The sequence below is a fragment of the Phallusia mammillata genome, chromosome 3, assembly GCF_965637545.1.
Source record: "Phallusia mammillata chromosome 3, kaPhaMamm4.hap1.1, whole genome shotgun sequence".
In the NCBI taxonomy this organism is placed as follows: domain Eukaryota; kingdom Metazoa; phylum Chordata; class Ascidiacea; order Phlebobranchia; family Ascidiidae; genus Phallusia; species Phallusia mammillata.
The window spans coordinates 13251677-13268764 of NC_137254.1; the positions used below are offsets into that span (position 1 = coordinate 13251677).

The 17088-nt window shown below is 37.2% G+C and overlaps 1 pseudogene; it reads right to left on the bottom strand.

Annotated features, from left to right (window-relative positions):
• Positions 1–3908: 3908 nt before the first annotated feature.
• LOC145218978 (uncharacterized) lies at positions 3909–7931 on the bottom strand (annotated as a pseudogene).
• Between the last annotated feature and the right edge of the window lie 9157 nt (positions 7932–17088).

Below are 17088 nucleotides of genomic sequence, written 5' to 3' on the forward strand. Positions count from 1 at the left end.
ATTTATCACCACCCCAAGTTTGATTTATTCATAATATATCGATTAGTCATGCATGGTCGGTCGTCATAATCCAGGGATAAATCAGGATAGACACTTGTTTATACCCCTGAAATTTGACATCGGCCTTTTGATGGCCCATACTTGTATTACGCATTGCGCGAACACGATTACCCTTGGATGTTCCGGACTTATGATGGTAAAGTTAAGATAACCCTTACATGTCCCAAGCCTAAACACGATTACCCTTGGATGTTCCGGCCTTTAATGATGGTAAAATTAAGATAAATCTAACATGTCCCATGCATAGACATATCAAAATTACAGACCTCTTTACCTTGACATATGCAAAAACAGAACACAAAACATTTATGTTTCATCTTGTATTAGTAAGAACAGTTGGATTTCAACCAATGCATGTACCAAATTCTGGACACCGCACTGGGAACACTGCAGCTACACTGGTAGGGAAGCAGCACGTAGTGCACGCCCCCCATTCCAATCACCAGCCCCGGACTGCACTTGCTTCGCAGCTTGGGCCACACCTCCTCATATTTTGAATTTCTGTGTGCAATGTGCGCCAAGATACGGTGGACAAAATAATTACCAGTTTGTTCAACTAACACATGTCACACCTTAGAAGACATCATTGAGTGACAGGCTTGCCGAAAAGCAGCTGCCTTCATTTTGCAATTTGGTACTACTCCATGCACAAAACATTTTAGTCCAGGCAGTTTTACTACAAAAAACAACAACTTACTCATAAACAAGTGATGTATGTCATGGTTTTTGAAACATATTTTGGTGCGCTTTCGCTTCTCCCCCAGACCTGACCAGGAAAACTTTAAAACTAGTGATTTTGTCATCATTTCTCTGCTGAACTTTCTCTTACGGACTGGAGAAACTGGTACAGCAAATGTTCTAATAAAAAGAGAATTTTATGAATAGATTTTACCTTTCAATATAGTAATAAAAGAAAAATTGAAGGCAAGTGCCAATGTTAACCTTTTTTTAAAAACCTTACCTTTTAAGTGGTTATGGACTGCTCTCTGTCCTAACTAGTGGGAAGGGCTGAATGATAGATTTAGTTGGTCCTCGTCCAAACTTTCATTGGCAGATTCATCTGTTGAAGGTGACGGCTTAAAAACACTTACTTGCCTGACACAAAACTTCGCAAGGGCATGACATCCAATCAGGCCGAGGTTCTATGCCATTTTTTGCCATCATCTGTATATTCCCTAGGTTTGTAGGGGAAGGCCACATACAGGCATTTTGTCCTCGCATCCACAGTTTTGGTACAATATCATTTGTGCCATTGGTAAACTTTACACATAGATAGTTTTTCATTTTGTTTGGTTATTACTTAAACCTGAAAAATATTAGACACAACACATTAAATGGCATGTTCCAGTTCTAGCGCCACTTGATTTTTTTTAAATGGTAGTAACATACATTTAACAATGCTACAGTCCACCTTTAAAATATTAAAATTTTCTTTCAACTTTGACACTTTATGGATACCCACAATTCTTGTGTTTATGGGAAATTAAAAAATATGTGATATGCACATGTAGTATTTAACAACAAAGTACTCATCAGTTTGAAACACAAAAATATCATTACTAGGGGTGAAGCATATACAGGGCAATGTTGTTTGAGAATATCAGATGTGGCAAGAATGTTTTTGTTCTGATTAAAAGCATAGTGAGCTACTTGCTGCAAAGGCCTAAACCCTGACTTCACAGAACTCTTTAAATACCCCCAAGTAACTTTCAAAAGAAAAGCAATTATACAAATCAAGTGATCCAAAAGGTAAATATTCATCAGGCAAATGTAGCAAGCTATGAGGAATATTGTATGTGATAAAACTTTTACCATACAATTTTTCACTCTCCACAACAAAAGTGTTAAGAAGTTTACGACATTGTACAGCGTAATCATGATTGACATTTGAAGTCAGTAAAATTGTAATTGCAACAGATAAATGAAGGAAGTGTTTAAATCTTATTGAGCTCAACACAGAATTTTTTTAAAAAACAACACAACCTATGCGACTAAAGTGTATATAAATGGGTGTAACTGATGTGGCCTTCATATCACTGATGATGGCATGAGCATTTGCCGAAACGTTTGAACAATAAAGCATGTCGCTTTTTACGTCCTTTTGGGCCGTTATTTTCACCATTAAACTTATGAACAGATCCGTATATAGTGTTTCAAAACACAACCTACATGTAAAAGAAATAATCGATACTCAGAAGCTTTCCAATAAGCCAAATCAGAGAGAACTCTTAACTTTCGATTAAATTCAGTGGGTATGTGTTTCTTAAGGAGGATACGTCTTCACACATTGTTTTAATTGATGCTTGAGCCACTTTCGCCTGAACATGTCTGCAAAAAAAAGAATTTGATGTTTTATAACTATCAGTATCAGAGCAAGAAATTTTTACCTGGTAACACCTTTCCACCGACATAGAAGTCTCTTCAGAACTCCAAGGCACACTAAGTGCATGTAATCTAGTGGAAAGTGTGTCACCATTTTAACAGAATCACTTAAAATACTGTATCCTTTGTGGTGGTTTTTGTCAGTTTGATTTATAAAATCAGTGTCTGATCGCAGTTTTCCAGTGCTTCCAGTAAAACAAACATGCCTACTGTGATACTCACCATGGATAGTACACCTTTCACAACTAGCGTCGCCGGAATGATATTTAACACATTTGAGAGCTACACGGGCTGGTGCATCACAAACATACACACCATTATTAACCATTTCAAAAAAAGCTGATTGTGAATAAACTTCTGTGTTTTTAACATTTCCATGTCTTGCAAAAAAAGTTTAATTCATCAACTGGAGGCATTTCCCTGTTGCAGGACTTATTGGTGCAATAAATGCCTGCAAACAATGGCCTCATTGGAAGACTAAATACAGAAACTAATGTTGGGTACAGCTTGTAGTCTGGAGACCCTTTAAACAATGGAAGTCCATCTATGTTCACTAGAAGAAAATACTGCTCTTTTTTGTACATACTAACCAAAACTGTCTTTAATGATGTTAACCAATTTGGCATGCGTATATATTCGCCTTTGCCAATGCTGCGAGTTACTAAATTTGGACTAGGTACCAATGTTTAATAAGAAAGCGGCAGTGATTCGTCAAATTTGTGCAAAGCTTTTTAGCAAGTTAGTAACAGCTGACTTTGGTACATTTATTTCAGTAAGAACCCATCCTGCAATTGCTGTCGCTAATGATAACTCTCCATTTTTTTCAACAGTAATACCTTTTAATTCTTCCTGCTCATCATGCGATACCTCGGAGTCTAAGCTGACATCCACAGAACTAACGTTTTCTGCAACATCTTGGCTTAATGTTTTGTTAAGCAAACGACGATTCCACTTAAACGTAATCGGACCGCCTTTACCAAAAACGTGATTTCGTCACACAAACGTGAGTTGCAGGTACGACTAAACAAAATGTTGATTTTATTTGACCAAAAAACGTCGCCATCGTAACGTACCAAGTTAGTTTACTTTTTTTCGTAACACGAAACTGAGAAATGTCAAATAATTTAATCAAACTCATAAGCTCCTCGGCAGTTTTAAATTCATGCCCCCCTAGTGTTTTGCGAGTACTTTAAAAATTTAACAAATAATACATTACCAACCCCAAGCAAAAATTTATGTAGGGCCCTTCTGCAAATTATGTTCGTTTTCCCTCGTCAAAAGACTTTGGCCATATGCTAAACCCATGCATAGCCCTGACGTATGTTTGGCATATATCTTTCAAATGCAAAAATAAATACCACGTTATTGTAAGAAATTCCAACGAATAAGCACAATGAAACGACCATTAGGTGTTCCATCAGGCTTGTTCTGTAGATTTCAGGCGTTGCTGCCTCCCGTCATCCCAATCAGCCACTCTGTTGAACACTCATTTTATTGCGTTGGCTATTTCCTCTCTGTTGGCAACTTGATGGCAACAAGTGTTGTGTAGAACATCTAAAAAGTAATGTTTTTCAAAGAGACATCATAAAAGCAATTAAAAGAGCAACATTCATTGCATTAAAAGCACAATACATTGGAAATTTTTACACTAAAAAATGATTCAAACAAAACCTGGAAATTGACATACCATTTCAAATAGATTTAAACATTAAGTAATAACAAAAATATCTGAAAACTTGTTAATACTCAGTATAACTTGAACTACTTAAAAACACTAATCAATAATTTCAACTGCAAATGATAAAACTACCTTGCAACTCAATAACAAAGCAATTACATTTTAAAAGTATTCAGAACAAGAAACTCCTCGATCAGACAAATTTTCCTTGAAAAATTGTGTAAAGTTGGTGGCTTTTAAACGCTCGTTTCACTTGTTGACGACTTCTTCCCATTCCAGACCAAGAAAATTGCATTGCAAACTTTGCATTCTGTTTTTGAAAAAGGTTAATTATTTTCTACAGTCTGCATGACAATTAACTTAACACAGTAATACTGTACCAGAGACTCTTCCTCTGTACAGGCAGGTTCTATTTTCCAAAGTTTAGTTGAAGTGCTAGAGTTACTGCTCATTGTAACATTCCAATACCAAAGTCGATCAAGTTTTTCATTTAAAACATGAAGTTGTTTTCCTATGAAAGCATAGCCACTTCGGATCTGATAACACAAAGAAAACAGTTTTAACTGCAGCAAACTATGTAAAGCCTTTAATGTCCAAAAACCTTTTATGCTTTCTGATGCAACTATCATTTTGAGCTGCTGATTGTTTGTAAATACTTCGACTGTCTGTTCTCACAAGAGGAGGTGGGGTAAATTCCTATTCTGCTGATGTCTCACTTAACATTGCAGTAGTATAACTCATTTCCTCACATTTTTGATAGCTATCTTAAAAAACAAAATATATTTTTCATTTAAATAAGGGTGTTTTTTGTAAATACCATATCACTACATACTAGATTCCCAAAGAATCACACAACTGTGTTCTTTCCAGTACTCCTCAGGTTCAACTTTAATTTTGGCTAAAGCTTTAATATTTGCAATTGAGTCAGGCGGCCATTTACACTGAGAATACCCAACCATCCATCTGCGTGGCACCACGTCTGTTGAGCCGTTACTAAATTTTAAACATACAATTTTTTTCATTCTTGAACCACTTGCTTGCAAAACACCAAAAATCATTATGTCATATGAAGCAATACTATAGCTACCAAGTCATCTTTATGTAGTAAAACAAAGCACTTTTTGGTATGTTGAAAATGGGCAATACATGGTAATCAATGCACCAATTAGAATTTGTTTGTATCCCTGCAGTAAGCATTAACTGGGTTTGTAAAAAAGTTCTCCTTTTGCATACTAGTGTACAACAACAAAAATGTTAAAATCTGCAATAACTATGTCAAAAACACCACAAAAACAATCACTACAGAGTCAAACATGGTATTTCCCTTAAAAACAACAGAATAAGACAAGGCAACTTCTCTCATGAATGACAATGATTCTTCTTCCGAAGTATTTACCGAGCATCCCATTTGTCATTTTACTTCTACAAAAGGGTTTACTCACTTTTAAGATTTTTAACAGTTCCAGTAAAACAATTCAAACTCGTTTTCGTTTTGATTTGAAACAAAATATTGATCCTGAAAGCGATTACTTCAGATACAAAGAACAGTAGTCACAGAGTCACTTGACCGCAACGTGCGACGACAAACGATTGCGCAATATGCTGAATCCGGCACGTTAGTATTCAAATCCACAGCTATGCAAAAATCACACAACGCTACATCACAAACAATGCAAAACAAAGTACAACGAATTTATCCTGCAATAATTTATATCAAACCTCGTAACAAATCAAACAAAATTATTTTCCATCAAATTTTGTTAAATCCAAATTTCCGATTGGAACAATTTTATCGTTAAACACTGCAAAATAGTTTTAATCCTGTTAAATTAAGATAAAGAATGTGCAAAGTCCATTCAAATTGCTCCTTGCCGTTATGAAAATAAATTATTTGTTAAACATGATTACCTATGTATTAGACGTGGTATATCTACTTCAGGGTTATATTCCCTTCACCAGACTTTTACCAGAATAAACAAATATGGCATATCCATGGCAATGTCAGAAAGGCCATATCATAGATATGCCGCACGTAAGTTATACAAGACTTTTACATAAACGGGGATAATTTTTGACTGGGACATTAGCAGTTTAAGTACAGAGTCAAAACAAACCTTTTTTTAAGAATAATAAATCTGGTCATACTTAAAAGATCATTAACTTGGCCACGCATAACAAAGCATGTATAAACCGCACTAGTTATCTGTGTTATTTGTGAGGTTATTGTCCACTTGCCAGGTGCGCTATAATCTACACATAAACCGGTCGAATCAGCAGTTGACCCGTGATAAGCCAGCCTAAATTTTTGATTGGGAAGTTGACTTGAAAAGCGCAAAAACTATGCATGAAAAAATTCAATCCGAGAAAAGTAAGGGCAAATCAAGATCATATGTCTGTTGATCGAGACCGTAAGCAATGCCAAAATATTAAACAAACATCTGCTATGACGTATTTCAAACGACGAAATCTTTGGGGCTATAGAGGTTTTCATTCAAACGGATACATTCGTGCAAATTTTTCATTCAAACGGATACATTCGTGCAAATGTTTAATCTTTATCCCGATTTGCTTGTCATTCTTGCAACCGATGATGACATTATAAATTTAACAAAAGAAGTTTTTCGTTTGAGCTCGAACAACTTTTTTTCTGTGAGAAACGTATGCTTTTATGGTGACCCTGTTTTTTGATAGGATTTATGATCCACACAAAAAAGTTTCATAAACATCATTAACAGTTTTTTACCGATATACTGTCTCTAATTGAAATTGTTACCAATCGAGAAATTACACACGCGATTTGAAAGTTCCTTTCTAAACTTACAAATGTTTACTGACCGACAGGATTAGGGAAAAAATAAGAAATATTCAGGCACATCTGACGATATAAAAGTTATACAAGACGATGTAACCCGACTGATTAGTCAGTCGTCGGAAAAAATTGTTAGTAGCACATGGTCCACATCTTTTCGTCCGTACTTCCAAAGGAAGACTGACAAAACACAGCTACAAATTTGTAACATGAAAATTTGCAGCTTTCCATGGCCAGGCAGCGACAACAAATGCTAGCGAAAGTTTAAACGATGTGCTAAAATCCATCACGGAAAGAAAAGAACTTGTTGGAAACCATAGTGGTGTTCTTTCGGCAAATGCAAGAGATTTGTGTGTATGACTTTGAACGCGGAAAGAGGGAATCGGAAATTTTCAGTTGAAAAAATCATTTGAACATCTAAGAGGAAAGTGTCTCCTATTCATACGATTGAAAATATCATTGACGACATAACGAGTTTAACTAACCCAAAAGTTTCTGGAGTGGAAAAAGATGAGCAGTACCGTCTTACACAAAAAGGAATGGCGCAACTGTGTGTGAAGAGGGGTTTGGTGGGCTTTTCACCAGGCACAGATAGTTTCTCCGTTTCTCACCCCTTCAAAGGCACCGTGCAAAGCGTACAATTATTCCCAAACCAGAGTGTTCTTGCGCCAGCACCGGCTGTTGTTATCGCATTTTGGCTGTTTGTGTGGCAGTTCAGTTGCCTGGAATTGAAAACCCTAATGATAAATTCAGTTACTCTTTGTCGGCTATGTTACGAATAAGACGCGGAAAAGCAAAACAAATCTGGACGAAAAAAACCCTCGAACAAGCGACTTTGATTACACTGTAGGACCACAGCTTCAGATGCCTCATTTACTATGAGTAGAACAGTTATTCAAACGACCTCAACACTGAACAAGGTTTTTAAACGACTTGATTTTGATGTGTCATCCTTGCACGAATCATTTGACGAGAGCAAAGAAATTAAAAAAAAAAACCGTAACGAAGAGTCATTTACCTTCATTACAGATTTCCCCTGGGACTTATTAAGCGGGCAACCAATGGATATGTGACCTTGTTCTAGACACAGCTATGAAGTAGTTTAAGTCAATTTACAAACCGCTGGTGTGTTGGACTTCGCTTTTATGACTTATGCATGCTTTATATGTAGAACAGAAGCCCTAAATTATAATAATTTGTTAATTATTTCTGGCACTGGACGTCGTTGGGTTTTGTTTGTAATTGATTTTAAAGCAAAGCGGCTGATTTCAAATCTCTTACTGGTTTTCTGTGCTGTGCTATTGCTGCATATGAGTTGGAAAAAAGTAGTTCTCGAAAAAAAAGTAGAAAATAGATTTAAGGCAGCTATCCAGAGACTCGTTGTACGAAGAAATTTCGAGAAAATAAATAAATGCATAGCTTTGCACTTGTTTACGAATTACTGTGCAAGTCTAGGTCACTTGATTGAGCTAATTGTGACGTAATTGTGTTGGTGTGATATCATGTGATTTAGGCAATGCTAGATTTTTCGATATATTCTTGAAGGTTATGCAGGCTACAAAAGCCCGCGTGTCAGCAATACTTAGTGTTAGATCGTTTGTAGTTGACCAGGCAAAAAGCAGTTTGAATTTCATTTAGGCTACTTAAAGTAAGGATTGTTAAGTGTGAAGCCTCCATTAAGTGTTCAAAGTCTTGTGCTAGTGATCACAACAATTAAGCAAAATTTTATCTTTAAAAGGAGTTTCACTTAACATGAGTGTCAAAAAGAAAAAAATACAACAATTCATATCTTGAATATTGTTGTGTTATTGTATATTTACTTTTGTTACCGCACCATTCATTGCTGTAACCGTAACGTTAGCGTCATATATATTGTTTTACGCATGATTGCGTTTCACCACATTTCACTATGTGTGACCTTTTTACTTTATTCGAATTACGGCGTGGCCGCGTGAGTGGCGAATACAACAGATTGGCGACGAGGATTACGGATCGATCTGAGTGACCAACTTTTAAGCAATTTGTTTATGCTGTTTTCCTTGAACTGAAGTATCACACGATGACAACGAAGGAACTTGTCGAAATTCTGAGGCAACAACTTGAACAACAGAAAGTTCTTATGGAACAGCAATCTCAACGCCACGATGAACAGATGAATAGATTTATGGAAACTTTGCACAAAATGTCCAGCAGTACAACTACAGGATCTGTGACTACGAGTACGGTACCAAATTTTACTGCCTTTGATCTGCAGTAGGGGATCAAAGGCAGTAAAAATTCATTTCTTTGCTTCAACCCACTCGAAGAGTTGTTACCCCATCCAGGAGGATCGGTTTACCATTGCCTCCACAATTGTGAACATACTTGAGCAAGATGACTACATGCAACCAGACAAGTGATTAAACAAGGAACGCGAAATCACCGTCACTGCAGCGCCAGTGTCAATTAGGTCATACACTGGGTGGAAATTTAGACTAATCACAGAATAGCGACGTAGTTGTGACAACGTGTCAATTCGGTACACGTCTGGTGAGAAACTAGGTCGATTAGAAATTGGCCCATAAGTACGCGATCTGTGGAAATAAGTAACTTGACTGGTATAATGCCTTACCCGGCAACTTGCCCGAATATGACCTGGCTTGCCACATTGGAAGCATACAGGTTTGTTATTTGTGCGGTTCCTACTGACAATAGAATCAACCTGTTGTTTGAGGTTTTCAAGCTCAAGACGCAATTCTCCAATCAGCTTTAGCAACGCAGTTTGATTTGATGCAGACTGTTCATTGGACACAGCCACACATACACCTATATTCTTGGGTCCTTTTGGAAAAGAATCTGACTGATCTAAAGCAATTTTACAGGCTGCTGAAAAAGATGGTTTCTCCTTACAGTAGTTTTCCCTCATAATTTTGTCAAATCAGTCTTTGTAACCGCACACAGCCTTAAACTAAAACTTTCTTGAGTTGTGTCATTGTAGTTATGTAAAAAACAAATGTATTTTGCCGGTGCTTCAAAAAACATTAGTACCACTATTAAAACCGCCAAGGTAGCCAGAGGCGAATTGAATGTTGCGCATTATGGCTTCAGGCTTAAACCAAGTACATTTTAAAGTCGCGCCTGGAATAGTTGTCATATGTTTATAAAGTACCCCGAGTTAAAAAAAATATACATCATTATTTTTTACGGGTTTAGAACCAAACGAATCCAGATCAAGTTTTATAAGCGCATCGGACCAACTTCAGGCCCGTTTTATCCATGTTTCTGCACGATCCGTTTTACAATTAACGTCACAGCGAACAAGCGGATTTTTTTGAATTTCTCACATTGTCTTTACCGGCAAGTGACAGGTAACATAACGTGAGGGTTACACTAAAACGCTAAATATTGCAGGACGTTGTGGAAGATGGCGGGAAGTCGTGAAAACCGCTGAATATCGGGTTAAATTGCTGACGGTTAGTGCTATTAAGGTTGGAGTGAAACATTCCGCGGCCGAAACGTCTGCCGAATGTCAGGAAATATCTGAATAAGTTTTAGGCAGGGACATTTTTTATTCATATACTATTATACATCCTCAACCCAACCTTAATAGCACTACTAACCGTCAGCAATTTACCCGATATTTAGCGGTTTCCGCGACGTCCCGTAATATTCAGCGTTTTAGTGTCACCCGAATGAGACTTATAAAACTCATTTTTTTTAAATCTAAAATTCGGGTTTTCGTGACAAACTATTATTAACCTGTGCACTTGTCCCGTATTAATTTACCACAATCTTCTCGTAATTTGCCAGACATTATTGCATTTAAACGCCCACAGTTACCAAGTGTGTCACAAAATAATAAAATCGCGTCATAGTATTTGTAAACTTTTTTTGTGGGATCCTTTTTTACGAAATAGATGTTCTCCACGTAATGTGGCTGAATATGACAACGATCACCCCAGGCACAAGAAAATCGTACAAGAATTGTCGCGGTACACCATGCGAGTGTGGTGAAAGAGGACAGACAGAAGTCTGCCTTCGCTAGCCTTTTAAGGCAGTTACCGTTTTTCAGACCTGAACTTTTCACACCGCTGAAACTTAGTTGGTGTTTGAAGTCCTTATTTGTCCCGAGTTTAGCATTTACGAAATGTCAGTCGTGACGTAATCGTTTTGCCGTGAGATGTTTTAATGGCATTTTTTGCTGTATATATAGAAAATGCAAAAATCGAACTTATAGTTTGACGTTGAACACATCTAACTGAAAACTTCCTAATGAAGCTTGCACTAGTCTTTACTTTGATTGCAATGCTAGCCCTCGTTGACGAATCGGAATCATTGGGTAAGAAGATATAAATGTATTGTTTTGTAGGAAAGAGTTTTATTCGTAATTTTATAGCTTTGCGTGTACGTGCAAATCATAATAACCTAAAAATTTATTTTGGTCACGGTAATTTTGTTATTCCAGGCAACTTGAATCGCTATTTTTGTCAAGTTTTCTGCAAAAAAGACAATCAAGGGAATAATTACAAGTACAAAGACTGCACGCGTTTCAGCAATGGTAATCACGCTTGTGAGAATCAACAAAATAAGCAGTATCTGACCCTGTGACAGGCTCTATTGTCAAATTTTAAAGCTGAATATGGAAGAAGGTTCTAAAGTACAAAATCAGTCGACATAAACTCGGAATGCTTGTTTTATATAGACAGTTTATAGCTCGAGCGCACTGCTGTTTGATTAATATTTCATTGCAGTTTCGTGTTTTTGACAGAAACTGACGATGCCAACTACAGACGAAATAAATAAGTTTTATATCGACTGACTTTATTCTTGGGATCTGGTTTCACATTTAGCACATTTTTGGTGTAATTTAGAAGGTAACAACCTCTTTGTTTTGTTTGCTGGAGTTTCAAACATAGAAATTCAGAATTCACAAAATTTAACTTTTACAATGATAGGATGGCTGATTTTATTAAACAGACTCAAATCTGAAATAATGTTATGTTTTTAGGTGGAATTAGAGGAATTTGCACGTATTGCTTCAAATTTTACTGCCCAAGATCTGTGAAATCACCATTGCAAGTTTTTGCCCGAGCTCGTCCAATTTTGCCCGAGCTTTCCCCAATTCTGCCCTCAAGACTGCAAAATGAATAGTCATTGTGTAGTTCTTATCGTTTGGAACGTTTGTGAACAAAACACGGATTAAATGTCAAAATGAAAGTAAATTTGTAGTTACCGATAGATGAACTAACAGAATGCTGTTGTGTTTCACAGTTTAGATTAGCACAACACGAACTATGCAAATTAGTTTCAGAAGGCTTACTGCGTGATCAAATCAGATGTAAAAAAACGAAAATAGTGCGTTCTTACTACTATGACAAACCAACACCGTAAGAGCGTACAAGAATATTTATTAAAAACGAACGTTACAGAAAATATATACTTAAACAAAACACGACACACGAAAAAGTTTTCAGCAAGTAAACGTGTTGTTTTAACCCGGGGCGAAAATAATTACAGTGACAAGACGGCTAAAAAAAGGTTTTATGATAGTGGCGGTATGAGGCGGCTAACTTAAAACGAAAATAATTACAAGCGTTTAAATAGCGCCAGTAAAGGTTTGATGCACATTAAAACACAAATGCATTGCTATACATCCATTTCTTGTTTTGGATGTCAAACTTTTCACAACTTGACAGCGATTCATGGTTACGACTTATTTTATCCTAAGTTTCATCATTGCATTTTCAAGTGCTACCTCGATGAATCTGTTCACTGGTCCAGTTGCGATCCATATGATGTCGTCTCTAAATCGTTTAAATATACGACATTTTTCTCAGAGTCAAAGTGATTATCTCCGGTAGCAATAGCATCCGGTTTGTAGATAACAATCTTGACCTTACCTAGTTGCAACACATATGATATTGAACACCTCTTGGCAGATTTGATTAAAAGCAGCTGTAATGCAAAGGCGTCCTCTAATTTGTGGACGCTTCCACTTTTTTACCTCCTTTACATGGTGCATACTTTCACCCCAGAATTCGTCAATGTCCGACTTGCAGTATCTGATATTTAATAAGTGCAGTTACACGTGATGTTGCTGAAGCAGCTTGTAGGGGCCTGTCAGGAACGTCGCGTACGTTGATAGCATTCAGATCTTCCTCAGTCAATTCATGGGTATTAAAAAGTGGATACGTGCATCGGGGTTACTATTTTCAAAGTATTTTGCTGTAGGTCGAGAATAAGGCAAGTATCAGAATTACATTGATTGCCCCCAGTTAGATACAATTGCTTATACGTGGATCTGGCTCGTACAATAGTGCGAATACCCAATCTTCCGTAAATGCCGTCACAAACGTTTCTACTCCAGTTATCCCGTGTGGTCACAAGTGTTTTTCTTTCTTTGTTGTAAGGATCATAAAGAGTTGTTAGACTAGGGTTACCATATTTGATGATACACAGTCCCTGACAAATTTATCTCAGATGCGTAAGGAATAAATGGACAATATTCCAACGTTAGAAACGATACTCTTATCCTTGTGAATTAAATCAAACTTTCCACGTAGCATTGAATGTTGTGTTTTCTTCAGACGTGGTTTTTATATCTGTATTTAACGCGTATTGTTAGACAACTAACAACAAACAGGTATTGTTACGCGCGCGCAAGTTCAAGTTTCAAGTTTAGTTTATTTGTACTGAATTGGAACGAAAATGGGTGGTAACACAAAATTGTGCGTGCGGGGCAGCGAAAGACCACGTGGTCATCCTGTCAGCCACCCCTTACACAAGAAGGTGACAATGGCAAAAAAGATGGCAGGCGAATTGTCCAAAAACGAATTAATCCAAGTAAACAAAGTACAGAAATAAAGTGAACGGGAACTGAAAAGCAAATAAACAATCTGGAAAAACAATGTAAACAGAAACTACAAAGGAGTAGCAGAGAGCAAAAGGATAGTGAGCGATAAATTTTGAAAAATAAACAAATAATCTTACGCAATATTTACACAAACAAGGGGATTAGGGGAGAAATGTAGCTAACAAACAATCCAAAAAATGAATGAAAATGAGAAACAACAACAGGAATAAACGCATGATGTAACAAAGCAAGGGACCTGGTCCTGCTTGGCAGGATTGTTTCTAAGGAGCACGTGTTGGACTGTTCGTTACCATACAAAGCCGAGCAAACTCTACGTCTCATTCAACAGCTTATTTTTAATGTTTGATTTCAATTTGGCAAATGGTAACGTTTTGGTTAGTTTTGGGATTGCAGCCCAAACGCTTACAGCAAGGCATTTGAGGCTTTTGGTTTCAAAATTTGTTGCACAACGGGGATGAAAAAAGTTTTTGGCATGATTTTGTCTCGTATCGTGGTGGTGAATTTCGGAAGTGGCCTTGAAATATGATTGAAATACTGAAGGCAGGTGTTTTTCAAACTTATATGTAAACTTAATAATTTCTATTTGAACTAAATTATGAATTGAGAGGATGCCTAGTTTGCGGTAGATTGGTTTCAGGTGCGTTGTCATGCTAGCATTGGAGATTATTTTGATGGCCTTATTTTGAAGAATTTGTAAATGATTTAGATGAGTGGAGTATGCACGCCCCCAGTTGATGCAACAGTACTGGAGGTGTGGATGGACGAGTGTAAAGTACAGGATGAGAAGGATGGGTTGGTTTACATAATGTTTGAGTCTGCATTTAATATTGCCTGAATTGCAGTAAGGCATTTAACTTTTTTTTTCTTTTCTAACAGAGTATCATGACATATTTGGAATAGCAGATGTTTTATCCCACTTTTTATTCAGGTTTTTATTATGAAGGTTAATCATGACTTTTCAAATAGATGACCTATTTCGAGGTGGTAGATACACTTTTTAATTCAATGATCACCGCAAAACTGAAGCCCACTTACACTGCTTTCTCCAGATTAAACGAATTTAACAGTTGATCACACATACATTCTTCGTCTGTCACGGTGACTATCAGTTTTTTTGTTTTTATAAGTTATGTGATACTTGAATTCCATGTCCTTTAAATCTGCAAAACACTGCACAATGTATTAGTTAATTACGCAGCATCTTTGTATACTCTAAACCAGGGGTGGGCAACATACGGCCCGCGGACAGTTTCCGGTCTTACATGGTAATGTGGCCCGCGGCCACAGTCTGCCGCAATCCCACATTACTTGCTTACTACGTCAAATTACAGTTGTAACGCACAGTAACGCTCCCCAATAGCAAAAAAAATTCCCGCCGTTGTTACCATTGCACCATACGTCCATTGTTACGACATAACTACCAACCTTGTGTGTGTCCTACTTTAACGGTTTTCTTTGTTTCCACACGTATAGCCTAGTTCAGGGGTGGGGAACCTACGGCCTAAAGGCCACATGCGGCCTTTTAGGGCACTAAGTGCGGCTTTCGATGGCAAAATACATTTTTAAGATGTTGATATAACCGACTGCATCAGGCGTTGAAAAAAATAGACAGAAACGTATTTTTGACTTTATTGCAGATTATTTTTTGATTAGTTCCAGGACAGCGGTTTTCAAACAAGACCCATGTGGTCCCATAGTGGTACATAAAGCGATTTCCATAGTTAGGACTACCAAAAACTCCAGGTTCAGCAATTTCTAGCTTAAATAAATCCTGAATGTTGTAGTGAAGATGAAAATGTAGTGAGGAATTTTAATTAGCTGAGACCGTAAGTCCTACAAACTACGAGGAAATAGCAAAACGACCATTCTGTAAGTCAAAAAGTTTGAACATCACTGCCCTTGGCCTGGAAAATAGTCAATGCGGCCTAAACGAGTGTCGATAAATCGTTTGGTAGCCTTTATAAACAAAAAGGTTCCCCTGGTTTAGGTGGTCAAAAATCCGTTTTAAATCACTGGATAAATACGCGATTAATGTATCGATTCAGGAATCCGGCCCGCCAAGTACTTCATTTTCCCATATCAGGCCCGCCAACTGGAGAAGTTGCCCGCCCCTGCTCTAAACCTTAGGCGATGATGGTACATATCATTAAGATTACACAAATCCAATGGGTGAGCTCTTCCCCCACTTTAAAAAACATTTTTGTGCTGGTCATTTCAACAACATAACATTGAAAGTGAGTATTGAAAGATACACAATTCAAGTAGTAACAACCATTGGCGCAACTAGGGGGGCAGGTTCGTCGGCATGCCAGGTCCCTTTTCTATCGGCGTTATTGATATAACGGCTCTCGTACAGCGCCGAAAACGACGTTATTTTTCTCATTTTCTTAGATGGACAACACATTAATAACAAATTTACTTGGTTTCCACTCCAACTTGATGCCTCTGACGTAAATATGCACAAGGAATGATCACTAGAAACTTACACATAGTACGGTACAGCACTAGTAGACAGATCGCAAGATTAACGTGTAAACACCCAGTCGAACGAGTTTATTTGTTACGAAACAATGCCTTAGTTTGAAACGTCAATATACTATCACAATGGGCTTTGTGACTTACAAGTGGTACTTTTTCACGGCATTCGAAGCGGTACAATTCAAGGACGAATCCCAGTTCTTTTTTAGATTATTAGTAGAAAAGCGCGTCAGACCATTTGACCAATCTATGATACGCACTTAGCAATACAATCGTTTTTGGGAAAGTCGTATTGGTAGAGTTCCTTGACTGCCCCAATTTTCCGCTAGTTGCGCCACTGGTAACAACAAAGTATAATTTTGCTACTTGTAACAATTATTTTGTAAACTTTAACAAACACTGGTCTATTATCAATGGCATCAACAACAAAAACATCATTGAAACACCACACACTACACATCGCAAAACTGAAAATATCTCACATCACTATGATCAACTCATTCAGCATCAATTCCACTGATTTGCAGAGCCTTTTTGCTAGCAAACTTCCTTTTCTTTTTTCAAAACACAGTTGACTGGATAGTGTCTAGCATTTTTGCAATTGAATTCTTTTGAGCGACTGTCAAGTAAATGTTTTTAGAATTATTCATACCTTTTTCCAACTGTTTTCGACTTTGTATGAAACGATTCAAATCGCACACACCAAAATTGCTTCCAATTGCCATACTTCAAAATTAAATCAGGGTAATGAAGAAAAAGTGAAACTTCGGCCAGATTAAACCGTCATGTTTTGTACACATGCATAAAAAATCTCTAACAATAGTTTCT